Source organism: Ochotona princeps, chromosome 3 (genome assembly GCF_030435755.1).
Source record: "Ochotona princeps isolate mOchPri1 chromosome 3, mOchPri1.hap1, whole genome shotgun sequence".
Lineage (NCBI taxonomy): Eukaryota > Metazoa > Chordata > Mammalia > Lagomorpha > Ochotonidae > Ochotona > Ochotona princeps.
The window spans coordinates 47,519,537-47,531,794 of NC_080834.1; the positions used below are offsets into that span (position 1 = coordinate 47,519,537).

Genomic DNA, 12,258 nt, shown 5'->3' on the forward strand with positions numbered 1-12,258 from the left:
CACTCCCAGGAATATATCCAGAACACTTGTTTTATGAGAAACCAACATGCACTCCTATGTTCATAGCAGCACAATCAGTAATTGCAAAAACATGGAAGCAACCAAAATGCCCATCAACAGAGGATTGGATAAGAAAGCTATGGTTCATCTACTCCATGGAATACTACTCAGCTATTAAAAAAAACAACATGCAGTTCTTTGTGGCCAAATGGGCCAAACCGGAAACCATAATGCTAAGGGAAATGAGCCAATCCCAAAAGGTCAAATACCACATGTTTGACTTAATTTAAGATGATATGATGTTATCATTGTGTTTTACATTCACTTTGCTTAAATACAGTTGTCAAAATTTGATGGATCTTTCATATGTTAGTGCTGAAAAGCCGAAGTGTAAGCATTTGAAAATCTGCAAACTTTCAGAGTTCTCTAAAAAATTAAGTTTGCTTTTATGTTCTTTCACTTTTATCTCCCTCAGTAGCTGAGATTTGAATGTACACTTTACGCAGTTATAACATATAAATACTTCATATTATTAAGGCACTCTGTAGAAGAAAAAGCAAACCATATTTGTGGAAAAGTAAACATATAATACAATGAAACATTTTTAAAGAAAGGACAAAGAACATTATTATAAAGAGTTTAAATATAATACAAAAAGGCATTAATTGCTATGAGAATTGTCTAAGAGTTCCCTCTGTTTATCTTCACAGATGACACTAACTATTTCCTTACTATCATATTTTTGTCACGAGGAGACTTCATTAACTTAAATTGATTACTTTTTAATGATTTAGTGGACAGCACAACTTTGTCATATAAAAATTTCAATGTTGTTATTCGTTACTCAATACTATATCAATTAATTCCACAACGAAGTTAATTGTTGTTGATGGTATGTTGGAGCTTTTAATTGATCGGGATGATACTCTGCTGGTTCTGCCCTCGGACCAGACAGGGTCTCCACAGGAAGACGAGGAACTTGACTGGACTATAAGATGCTGGACTCAATGTTTAGTTTATGCTTGCAATGAGGGAATCTCAGCTGAACTTGAACTGCGGTTATGCAACAAGGTGGACTGATCCACCATGGGGGGAGGGCGTGGGGAGGGGTGGGGAGAGAATCCTAATACCTATGAAATTGTATCACATAATTCAATGTAATTAATGAATAAAAAGAAAAATTTCAATGTTGCAGTGATTTCAAGACCTTGTAGGAATGGGTGTTTAGCCTTGTATTTAAAAAAATTTTGACAGGCCCGGCGGCGTGGCCTAGCGGCTAAAGTCCTCGCCTTGAAAGCCCCAGGATCTCATATGGGCGCCGGTTCTAATCCTGGCAGCTCCACTTCCCATCCAGCTCCCTGCTTGTGGTCTGGGAAAGCAGTTGAGGACGCCCCAATGCACTGGAACCCTGCACCCGCATGGGAGACCTGGAAGAGATTCCAGGTTCTTGACTGTATTGGCGCAGCACCAGCCGTTGCGCTCACTTGGGGAGTGAGTCATCGGACGGAAGATCTTCCTTTCTGTCTCCTCCTCTGTGTATATCTGGCGGTAATAAAATGAATAAATCTTTAAAAAAAAAAAAAAAACCTTTGACGATGAAGGGGCAGGCACAGGAGACAAATATGGTAGCCTAGTAATTAAACCCTCACCTTGCAACCACTTGGATCCCATGGAGTGCCAGTTTGTGCCCCGGCTGCTCCACTTTCCTTCCAATTCCCTTCTTGTGGCCTGGAAAAACCGTTGAGGATGGTCCAAAGCCTTGAGATCCTGTACCTGCATGGAACACCAGGAGGAAGCTCCAGCCTCCTCACATCAGATCAGCTAAGCTCTGGCCACTGTGGACACTTGCAGAGTGAACCAGCAGACAAAAGATCATTCTCTGTGCCTCTCTTTCTCTCTCTGTAAATCTGCTTTCCCAATTAAACTAAATAAATATAAAAAACCAAAACAACAACAACAAGAAAACCTTTGCCATCTTGCATCAGAGTACCTGTGTTTGAGTCCTGGCTCTGATTGCTGATTCCAGCTTCTTTCCAAGGGCAGCTCTGAGAAAAAATTTTGGTGATGACTCAAGTATCTGTTTTTGTTACCCATTTGGAAGACTTGGGTTAAGTTCCTACCTCCTTGCTTAAACTCACTCTAGTTCCAGCTGCTACAAACATTTGGAAAGTGAACCAGGGAATAGAAGTGTTTCTCTCTCTCTCTTTCTTTCTCTCTCCCCCTCTTCTCTTCTTGTCTCTCTTTTTCTTGATTTAATAGTTTGGGGATTTTTGTTTAGAAAATTGTGAGCTGTAAATACCATGTTCATATATCTAGTTTCACTTTTTTGTTCTACATCATTTCCCTCAAATTGCCTAATTGTGACCCAAATGCTGCTCTTTGGTAATCAAAACAGGCAAATCTCAACGTATTACAAGCTTGAATCTGATTGTACAGCACCACAAGTATTCTTGAGGTCTTAAGTTATAGGTCGTTTTTTAATGTTCTCCTTTAATGCTTTATTTTTAAGTGAATTACGTATAGCATTTTCTAGATTCAATGTGATTTATATCCTTTTTATTTTGTAGCTGAATTAAGTATGCTCACTAGGCATATATTAATCATTTCTTGATTGCTGAGTTTGTATTTTTCAGAAGGAAATTATATTTCCTTGTTTCATTAAAATTTAGTCTCTCTGGAAAAGAAATATCTCATGAAAATAAACTCTGAATGAAAGAGACTAGTGGAAAAATACTCAAACACAGAATGTAACATCTACATTTTTAGTTAAAATGTATCAACAAATAATCATTGAACCAAAGCTATTGAGCTGTAAGGAAATGTACTCATGAAAAAAATCATCAATAGAGTTTGTGCTCAATTTCCTATGATGAAAAAAAGATGAGAAGGCACTGCTTCCATATGTTACAAATTAGAAAATCAATGTACCAGATAGTTTGCTGATACATTTTTATTTTCCTCATCACAGAATTTTACATGACGAATGTCTGCAAACCAATCTTGTGCTAAAATGAGTATGTCTGAAACCCAATACTGTTTTAAAGTGGGTTTGTTTACTTCAAAAACATGAGTAATTGGAGTACATTTCTGGAACATTTTATCTATTTTAATGGACCTTTTCAAAGTGTGACCCAGACCAGATATGGTAGCCTAGCAGCTAAAGTCCTCACCTTGTGCATGCTGGGATCCCATATGGGCACCGGTTCTAATCCCGGCCACCTGGTGTCCCATCCAACTCCCTGCTTGTGGCCTAGGACAGCAGTTGAGGATGGCCCAAAGCTTAGGGACCCTGCACCCAAGCAGGAGATCTGGAAGAAGCTCCAGGCTACTGGCTTCAGATCAGATCAGCCCCAGCCAGTGCAGCCGCTTGTGGAGTGAATCAATGGACAGAAGATCTTCCACTCTCTCTCTCTCCTCCTCTCTGTATATCAGACTTTCCAATAAAAATAAAGTAAATCTTAAAAACAAAAATGTGACCCGATGAGACTAATTTAATGCCATTTATCTGGAACCAGTATGAAAATAAAGTAACATAAAATATGACTTGGCAATCCCCATCATTACAGAAATTGAAACAATTTAGGCAAGGAAAATTTTATGACTTAGAAAAACACAATTTGCCAATGATTGCAGCTTGCAAAGAAGAAATCATTGCTTTTTAAAGTATACCTTAAATAAGCCTGGAGAATAGGAGAAACAAATCAGTCACAGAAGGACAAGTATCACGTGAGACTATTTATATGAGATATCCAAAACAGGCAATCCTGCACAGTCATTCTCCATGAGTTCAGAGTGTGTTATAAAGTCTGAACGTGTTCTAGACATCTACTATACAACATTATACCTAAGTCAATGAGAGTTAAGTATTTTTATAAAAAACACAAACATATGTATATATAAGAATACAAAGGAATTATTGGAAATTATTTGAAAAGATAATCCTTGACTGTGATGATGGTATGCATATATCCAAACTCATTAATATTGTGTGTTTGGTATACTTAGTACAAATGTGTGCACTTGTTATATGAGCTGTGTTTGTATAACTAATGCCACATTAAAAGTGTACATCTGGTGTATAAGTTAGACCTCAATACAGAAAAAGGAGAAGAAGCAAGAGAGGGCAAAGGTGTAAATGAATCTACACCAAACGAAAGATACAGAAAATGTTTCCGACACAATTTTATATTACCTTTGGCAGGCATCTTTCACTGGGACAGTAACTTTTCATGCTTGTTATCTTCGTTGTTTTTGTTTTTCTTCAAGACAAATGACCTACGTAAATACAGCAAAAGATGTTCCCATTATTTTCTTTACATTAAAATCTGAAGAAAATATTCTACTATCCTTTTCCTGATGAGTTTTCAAAAGCTAGAGGCTTATATGAGAATTTCACTTCAACTGATACAAATCCACAGTATGTACAACGATACAACCTGTATATGGAAAACAGAAACTCTGCAGTTTAAACACTGTACTTGAATCTAATTTTACACCAGCATATTTTATTTGAAAGGAAGAGAGAGAGAGCATCCATTGATTCATTATCCAAATGCTAGCAACCTTAGAGCCAAGAAATCATCCAAGCCTCCCAGACGAGTAGGAAGGACCCAATCACTCCAGCCATCACAACACATCCTAGAATCTGCATTAACAATAAGATAAAGTCAGGAGTTAAGCCAAGTATCGAACTCAAGCACTCCAATATGGGACACAGTCACCCCAACTGGCATCTTAACCAGCAGGCCAAATGCCCACCCCCTACTACATCTTCGTTTATAAATGGAATAATTTTCCTGGAAGTTTCTTTTGTAAGTTTAACCTCAAATACATGGTTCATTTATTTTCTGTCTCTTGCTCTAAAGAGAACAAACAGCAGTTCAACTTAAGGAGTTCCCAGTTCTCTTAAGACTACAAAGTGCCTTTAACAGTTTATAAGAAACTGCAATCAACAAATACCAATATTTTAATGAAATACTTTGAAACATAAATTGCTGTTTATTCACCTACTCACAACTTGAAGATGTAATAGTTACAGATTAGAATTCAACATGTTTATGAAAATTTGTTCAAATACCAGCCTGTCATCTTAGCAAAGATGTACAATGAACCCTTAGCCAATGTCTAGATGAACATTCTTCTGAATTACATTAACCCTAAGTATGTATTTGACTAGATTTTCACCTTTTTTACAAATTTATTTTTATTGAAGTTTAATTAATATTCTTTGCAAGCATATATATATATATATATATATATATATATATATCTGCTGGAATTCTCCTAAATGTTTTTTCTGTTTCTTTTTATCAACACAAACTGTTTATGCTTAAGGATGTTACTTAACCTCAGATTAGAAAGAAAAAAATCTGTTATTTGCTTATAGTCTCACTGTTACTCCTATAACATTCAGGCAAGAATTGTTAGGTGATGGCCACTTCTAAAGTGTCAAGCTGAGGCAGTAAGGCTGCCTAAGTGAATCAGTAGGCTGCCAAATTGCAAAAGGGTGACAGAGTGGGCAGAAGGCAGCATTATAATTCTGCCACCAGTTTCCTGGTATTGAAATTTTAAGTACCCGCACAAATCAACAGAGCATGAAATCTCTTAAGGAGATGGAGAGATAACCCTTGCTGAGCTGGTCTATGGGTGATCTTCCCATTGTGACACAAAATCTTCTCCTCATTTGTCTACTAAGCTTATAACACATAAAATATTAGTAAAACATAAAACAAAAGTAAAACTTTTATCATTTACACTAACTAACTTCAAGTAAAAGAATGGCTACAATTGGGCCCAGGACGATAACGTAGTGGTTAAGGTCCTCGCCTTGCACGTGCCAGGATTCCATAAGGGCGCCAGTTCTAATACCTGCGGCCCTGCTTCCCATCCAGCTCTCTGCTTGTGGCCTGGGAAAGCAGTCAAGGATGGCCCAATTCCTTGGGACCCTGCACCCATGTGGGAGACCCAGAAGAGCTCCTGGTTCCTGACTTTGGATTGGCTCAAAGTCAGGAATTGCGGTCACTTGGGAAGTGAACCATCGGACGGAAGATCTTCCTTTCTGTCTTGCCTCCTCTCTGTATATCTGCCTTTCCAATAAAAATAAATAAATCCTTAGGAAAAAAAAAAAGAATGGCTACAACTGAGTTCTCCCCTTTTGAACTGTTTGGGCCTCAGTGCTCCAGTGAGGGAGATTCATAACACACAAGCCACTGAAGTGACATCAGCAGTCCGTGAGAAGGACTCTGTTGAGTCCTACCTGGGGTACAGGCATGGATGTGAAGAGGAGGCTATGTGTGGATACCAGCAGCTATAAATGCAGCGCAGCATTTAAAAATGAGGACATCAACATTCAAGTTTTTTGAGTGGTGATTCAGTGAGATGGGACATGATTTCACATGAATCATATGTATATTTCATCAAAGAAGCATATGATGTAAGGATTCTGGTCATCTGACCCCTCCTGAAGCTAGTATTACTTCCAGACAAATTTAGCATGAATCTTTGATATGTCTTTTATAATACAGAGAAATCCATAAATTACATCGTTTCGAATCAGCTTTGAACATTTTCTACCACTTAGGTGGTAACTTAAACCTTTTATTAAGCAACACCCATTGATTCTACAGTGTTCCAAACATAAAGTATTGCAAAAACATATCTTTTATAAGGTTGTGCCAACTATGTGAGTTGGGTATTATTATTCATGGTTCACAAAGAAAAATTTGAGGCATCAGAGTGAAAAACGATTTCCCTAGTTCAAGTCATGCAGCAGGAAAATGGGAAAGCCCAAGTTAGAAACCGGAGTCTGGTTCCAGTGTCCCAGCTCATTACTAACCTTACCCCTTAGAAGTGGATCCTTCATTACCAAAATGGTGCCCTCATCTGTGTCAGCTTTCATTTTATGTAACTGCAAAAGATACCTGCTGTCATCTACTCAGAATAAATAGACTGTGCTAAATTCAGAGAGTGCCTGGCAACTGCTATTTGTAAAACTGGATCTGGCTGATTTTAACATCTGATTTTCCATATCGATTGTATGATAACCTCACACAAGTAAAAAATAATAGATAGTGTATATATAGTTTGTATAACTAATTATCTCATTTACTCAAACATTGTTGCAGGGAGAGGGGAAAAAATGGCCGACCATGGAGGGATGATGTAAGGGGGAAGGCAGAGAGAGAGGGCCAAAAAGAGCCAGAAGAAGGAGAAAGTATAGTTAAAAATAGTATAAGCAGGTGTGCGAACCTCCCAGGACACTGCTGAATCAACAAGATCCACGCAATCTGGAGAACCAACCAAAAACAACAACAAAAAACCCAAGGCAGCGCTCGGCGGCTCAGGCGGCTCGACTTGTCGGCTTGAAAAGGGTGAGTTATGAACCCAGCAGGGGAAAGGCCAGCGGGAATTTGAACCGGAGGATATACAGGCAACTTTAGGAAATCGTTGCACAAAGCTACTCCAGTGGCGGCTAGAAGCTGCAGGAGTGCTGAAACCTCTAGCACTGGTGGTGATATTAATAACCTTGGCGGGACCCAGGTAAAGACAGGAACGGCTACCTAACACTCACTCCCCCATAACGAAACGCCACGGTACCGGGAGGGTGCTAGGACCCTGAAGTGCAGTAGCCAGCAGCTGCGACAGCCAGGGTGAAATCCCCAGCATCACAGCTAATCTAAATTCTGGGCCAACCCAGTCTGGGGGAAAGAGGAGGTGGAGCGGGGTCCACCAGATCCCGTGCCTCAGACAAAAAAACAAAGCAAACCAAACCAAACCAAACCAAACCAAGCCAAGCCAAACAAAACAACAACAACAACAACAAAAACAACAACAACAACAACAAAAAAACCCAAGTAAGGAGACCCTGGCGCCTAGGCACTGAAACCTGCGGCGCTGAAACCTGAAACCCAGAAGGGAAACAAAAAAACAAAACCTCCCTGGTCCAGAAGGAAAACAAAAACCTAGGCCAGCAAGACCTCAGGCCACCCACTAGGTGGCAACAGAGGTCAAGGGTGAGAATCCAGCAACACCTTGGGCCACAAGTATGGGACGAAATAAGAGAATTAGTGAAGTAGAAACAGCTAGCGCCACCCCAAAAAGCCACCATAAAGCTGGGTCAATCGCAGAGATTACAGATGAAAAAATTGAAGACGTCTCTGATAAGGAGTTCAGAAAAATAATTATAAAACTCTTCAGAGACAATGAAAATCGATGGGACGAGCTCAAAGATTTCAAAAACCACATAATCACAGAAACAAAATTACTCAAAAATGAGATCCTAGACTTGAAACACAAAGTTGAGATCTTAGCCAACAGAATTACAGCAGCAGAAGACAGGATATCTGACTTGGAAGACTCCCAGAATGAAAGCAGGCAGATTATTAACCAACTAGAGTCACAACTACACAAGGCGACCAAGACGATCCAGGAGATGAACAACAACATCAAGAAATCAAATATCAGAATCATGGGGCTCCCAGAAGGAGTGGAAAGAGAGATAGGCATACAACCAGTACTTGAGGAAATTATGCAGGAGAACTTCCAAAATACCTGGAACATGAACCCAATCCAAATTCAGGAAGGCCAGAGAACTCCCCACAGAGTTGACCCAAAACAATCCTCCCCAAGACACTTGGTAATCAAGTTACCCTCCAATGAATACAAAGAAAGAATCCTAAGGTTAACATGAACCAAAGAGAAGCTTACATTTAGGGGCAGGACCATCAGAATCACTGCCGACTTCTCAGAACAGACGCTCCAGGCAAGAAGGGAGTGGAACAAAATCTTTCAAGTACTGAAAGAGAACAACTGTCAACCAAGAATACTCTACCCAGCAAAGATTTCATTTGTATATGACAACGAAACTAGATACTTCCACAGCAAAGAGAAATTAGAAGAATATGCCAACACAAAACCAACTCTACAAAATCTCCTTAGAAATGCGCTACTCCCAGAGAAAAAGGAAGCAAGCCATAAGCAAGGATGGCAGTCTGGGAGATCTCAATAAAATCCATCCACAGAAACGACAATCAATTACCAACAACCTCAAAAACACAGGCATATTGCACGGCAAAATTATAATTTCTTAATATTAACCCTCAACACAAATGGCTTAAATTCATCACTCAAAAGGCACTGATTAGCAGACTGGGTTAAAAATCAGGACCCAACTATATGCTGCTTGCAAGAAACACATCTAACCAGAAGAAACGCCAAGAAACTAAAAGTGAAAGGGTGGAAACAAATATCCCACGCCAATAGATGAGAAAAAAAAGGCTGGTATGGCAGTCCTATTCTCAGATGATATGGACTTCAAAGTAACGAACATCGAAAAGGACAGGGAATGGCGGTACATTTTCTTGAAAGGGAGGATCCAACAAGAACCAATCGCCATTCTTAACATTTATGCTCCTAGCCCGGATGCACCCAACTACGTGAAACAACTACTTTTGGACTTAAAGGGAGACATAGATGAACATACGATAATTCTGGGAGATCTGAATACCCCACTAACACCAATAGATAGATCAACGCAGCAAAAGCTCAACAGAGAAGCCACAGAACTCACACACACAATAGAACAACTGGACCTAGTAGACATCTATAGAATATTTCATCCTAAGGCCACAGACTACACCTTCTTCTCAGCAGTGCATGGCACCTTCTCCAGGATAGACCACATAATAGGACACAAAGCAAGTTTAACTAACTACAAAAATATCAGAATCATACCATATACCTTCTCAGACCATCACGGAGTGAAACTGGAAATCAACAACTCAAAATGTCCCAAGAAACACGTAAACTCCTGGAGGCTGAACAATATGCTATTAAACGAACAATGGGTCAGAGAAGAAATTAAAGACGAGATCAAAAAATTTATGGAAACCAACGAAAACCCAGATATAAAAGTCCAAAACTTATGGGACACTGCCAAAGCAGTGTTACGTGGTAAGTTTATTGCAATTAGCGCACACGTCAAAGCCCAAGAAAGGCAACAAATGCAGGAATTAAGCACACACCTCCAGGAACTGGAAAAGCAACAGCAGAAGGACCCCACAAAAAAGAGGAAACAAGAAATTATCAAAACAAGACAAGAACTAAATCAGAAAGAAATTTAAAAAACCATTCAGAAAATAAATGAATCAAAAAGCTGGTTCTTTGAGAGGATAAACAAAATAGATACCCCACTGGCCCGATTGACAAAGAACAAACAAGACAAAGCAAGAATTAGCAGCATCAAAGATGAAAAAGGCAACATAACAACAGACACTACTACCATTAAGGAAATAATTAGAAATTATTACAAAGAATTATACACCACCAAATCCGATAACCACTTGGAAATGGAAAGATTCCTAGACTCCCACCACTTACCAAAACTCACCCCAGAAGCAACAGAAGACCTGAATAAACCCATTACCGAATCAGAAATAGAATCGGTGATTAAAGAGCTCCCAACAAAGAAAAGCCCAGGCCCAGATGGTTTTACTGCAGAATTCTACAAAACATTCCAACCAGCGCTAACCCCAATCAGTTACAAGCTCTTCAAAACAATAGAAAAGGAAGCAACTCTTCCAAACTCATTCTATGAAGCCAATATCACTTTAATCCCAAAACCATATAGAGAATTAAAAGAGAAGGAAAACTACAGACAGATCTCCCTGATGAACATTGATGCTAAGATTCTCAACAAAATCCTAGCCAATAGAATACAAAAAAAATCAGACAGATCATCCATCCAGACCAAGTAGGTTTCATCCAGGGAACGCAGGGATGGTTCAACATAAGGAAATCCATAAATGCGATACATCACATCCAAAAACTGAAAAACAAAAACCATATCATAGTATCAATAGATGCAGAAAAAGCCTTCGACAAAATTCAACACCACTTCCTGTTAAAAACCCTAACCAGGGTGGGGATAGAAGGAACAATCCACAATATAATCAAAGCAATATATGAAAAACCCAATGCCAGCATCATACTAAATGGAGAAAAATTGGATCCCTTCCCACTGAGATCTGGAACAAGACAAGGCTTCCCATAACACCACTGCTATTCAATATAGTCCTAGAGGTACTTGCAGAAGCCATAAGAAAAGCCAAAAAAACAAAGGAATCCAAATTGGAAATGAAGAAGTCAAGCTTTCACTATTCGCAAACGACATGGTTCTTTACATAGAAGAACCAAAAAACTCAATACAAAGACTCCTAGAACTCATACGAGAATTTCGCAGAGTGGCAGGATACAAGATAAATGAACAAAAATCAACAGCCATAGTGTATGCAAACGGCCACAAGATGGAAGAAAATCTAACCAACAAGCAACCATTCAAAATAATAGAGAAAAGCATCAAATATCTGGGAATAAATTTAACCAAAAGCGTAGAAGACCTTTATGAAGAAAATTACAAAACACTCAAAAAACAAATAGAACAAGACCTCAAAACATGGAACAACACCCCATGCTCCTGGATAGGCAAAATTAATATCATCAAAATGTCTATATTACCAAATGCAATATATACATTCAATGCAATCCTAATCAAATTGCCCAAAACATTCTTCATCGAACTGGAAAAAATGATACACAGATTCATCTGGAAACACAAAAAAACCACGAATAGCCAGAACCACTCTGAAGAACAGGAACTTAACAGGGGGAATCACAGTACCGGACCTATGGACATACTATAGGGCAGTGGTTATCAAAACAGCCTGGTACTGGCACAAAGATAGAGAGGAAGATCAGTGGAACAGAATAGAAACAACAGATGGAAACCCACACAGATACAGCCAAATAATCTTTGACAAAAAGACAGACAACAATCCAAGCAAATGGGAAGGTCTGTTCAATAAATGCTGTTGGGATAACTGGTTGATAGCCTGTAGAAACAAAAAGATAGACCCACATCTCTCACCATACACTAAGATCGAATTTAAATGGATAATAGACCTAAACCTACATCCAGAAACCTTCAAACTTTTGGAAGAAAATGTTGGAAACACACTGCAACACTTAGGAGTAGGCCCTGACTTCCTAAAAAAGACTCCAAAAGCAGTAGAACTCGAGACCAAAATAAACAATTGGGACCTCATCAAACTAAGAAGCTTCTGTACAGCTAGAGAAACATTCAACAAAGTAAAAAAACAACCTACAGAATGGGAGATCTTTGCACACTACATAGGAGATAGAGGGCTGATCTCCAGAATATACAAAGAGCTACAGAGAAACCAAAACACCAGAACAAACAAA

General features: G+C 39.0%; 1 long non-coding RNA gene across 1 annotated transcript in view; it reads right to left on the minus strand.

The window, feature by feature from the left end:
• Window positions 1-4,192: 4,192 nt before the first annotated feature.
• Window positions 4,193-12,258, minus strand: part of LOC131479907 (uncharacterized) — a 187,563-nt gene continuing 179,497 nt past the window's right edge. The window contains exon 3 of the long non-coding RNA XR_009245158.1: window positions 4,193-4,275. This is a non-coding gene — a long non-coding RNA (uncharacterized LOC131479907). The remainder of the gene's footprint in view (window positions 4,276-12,258) is intronic.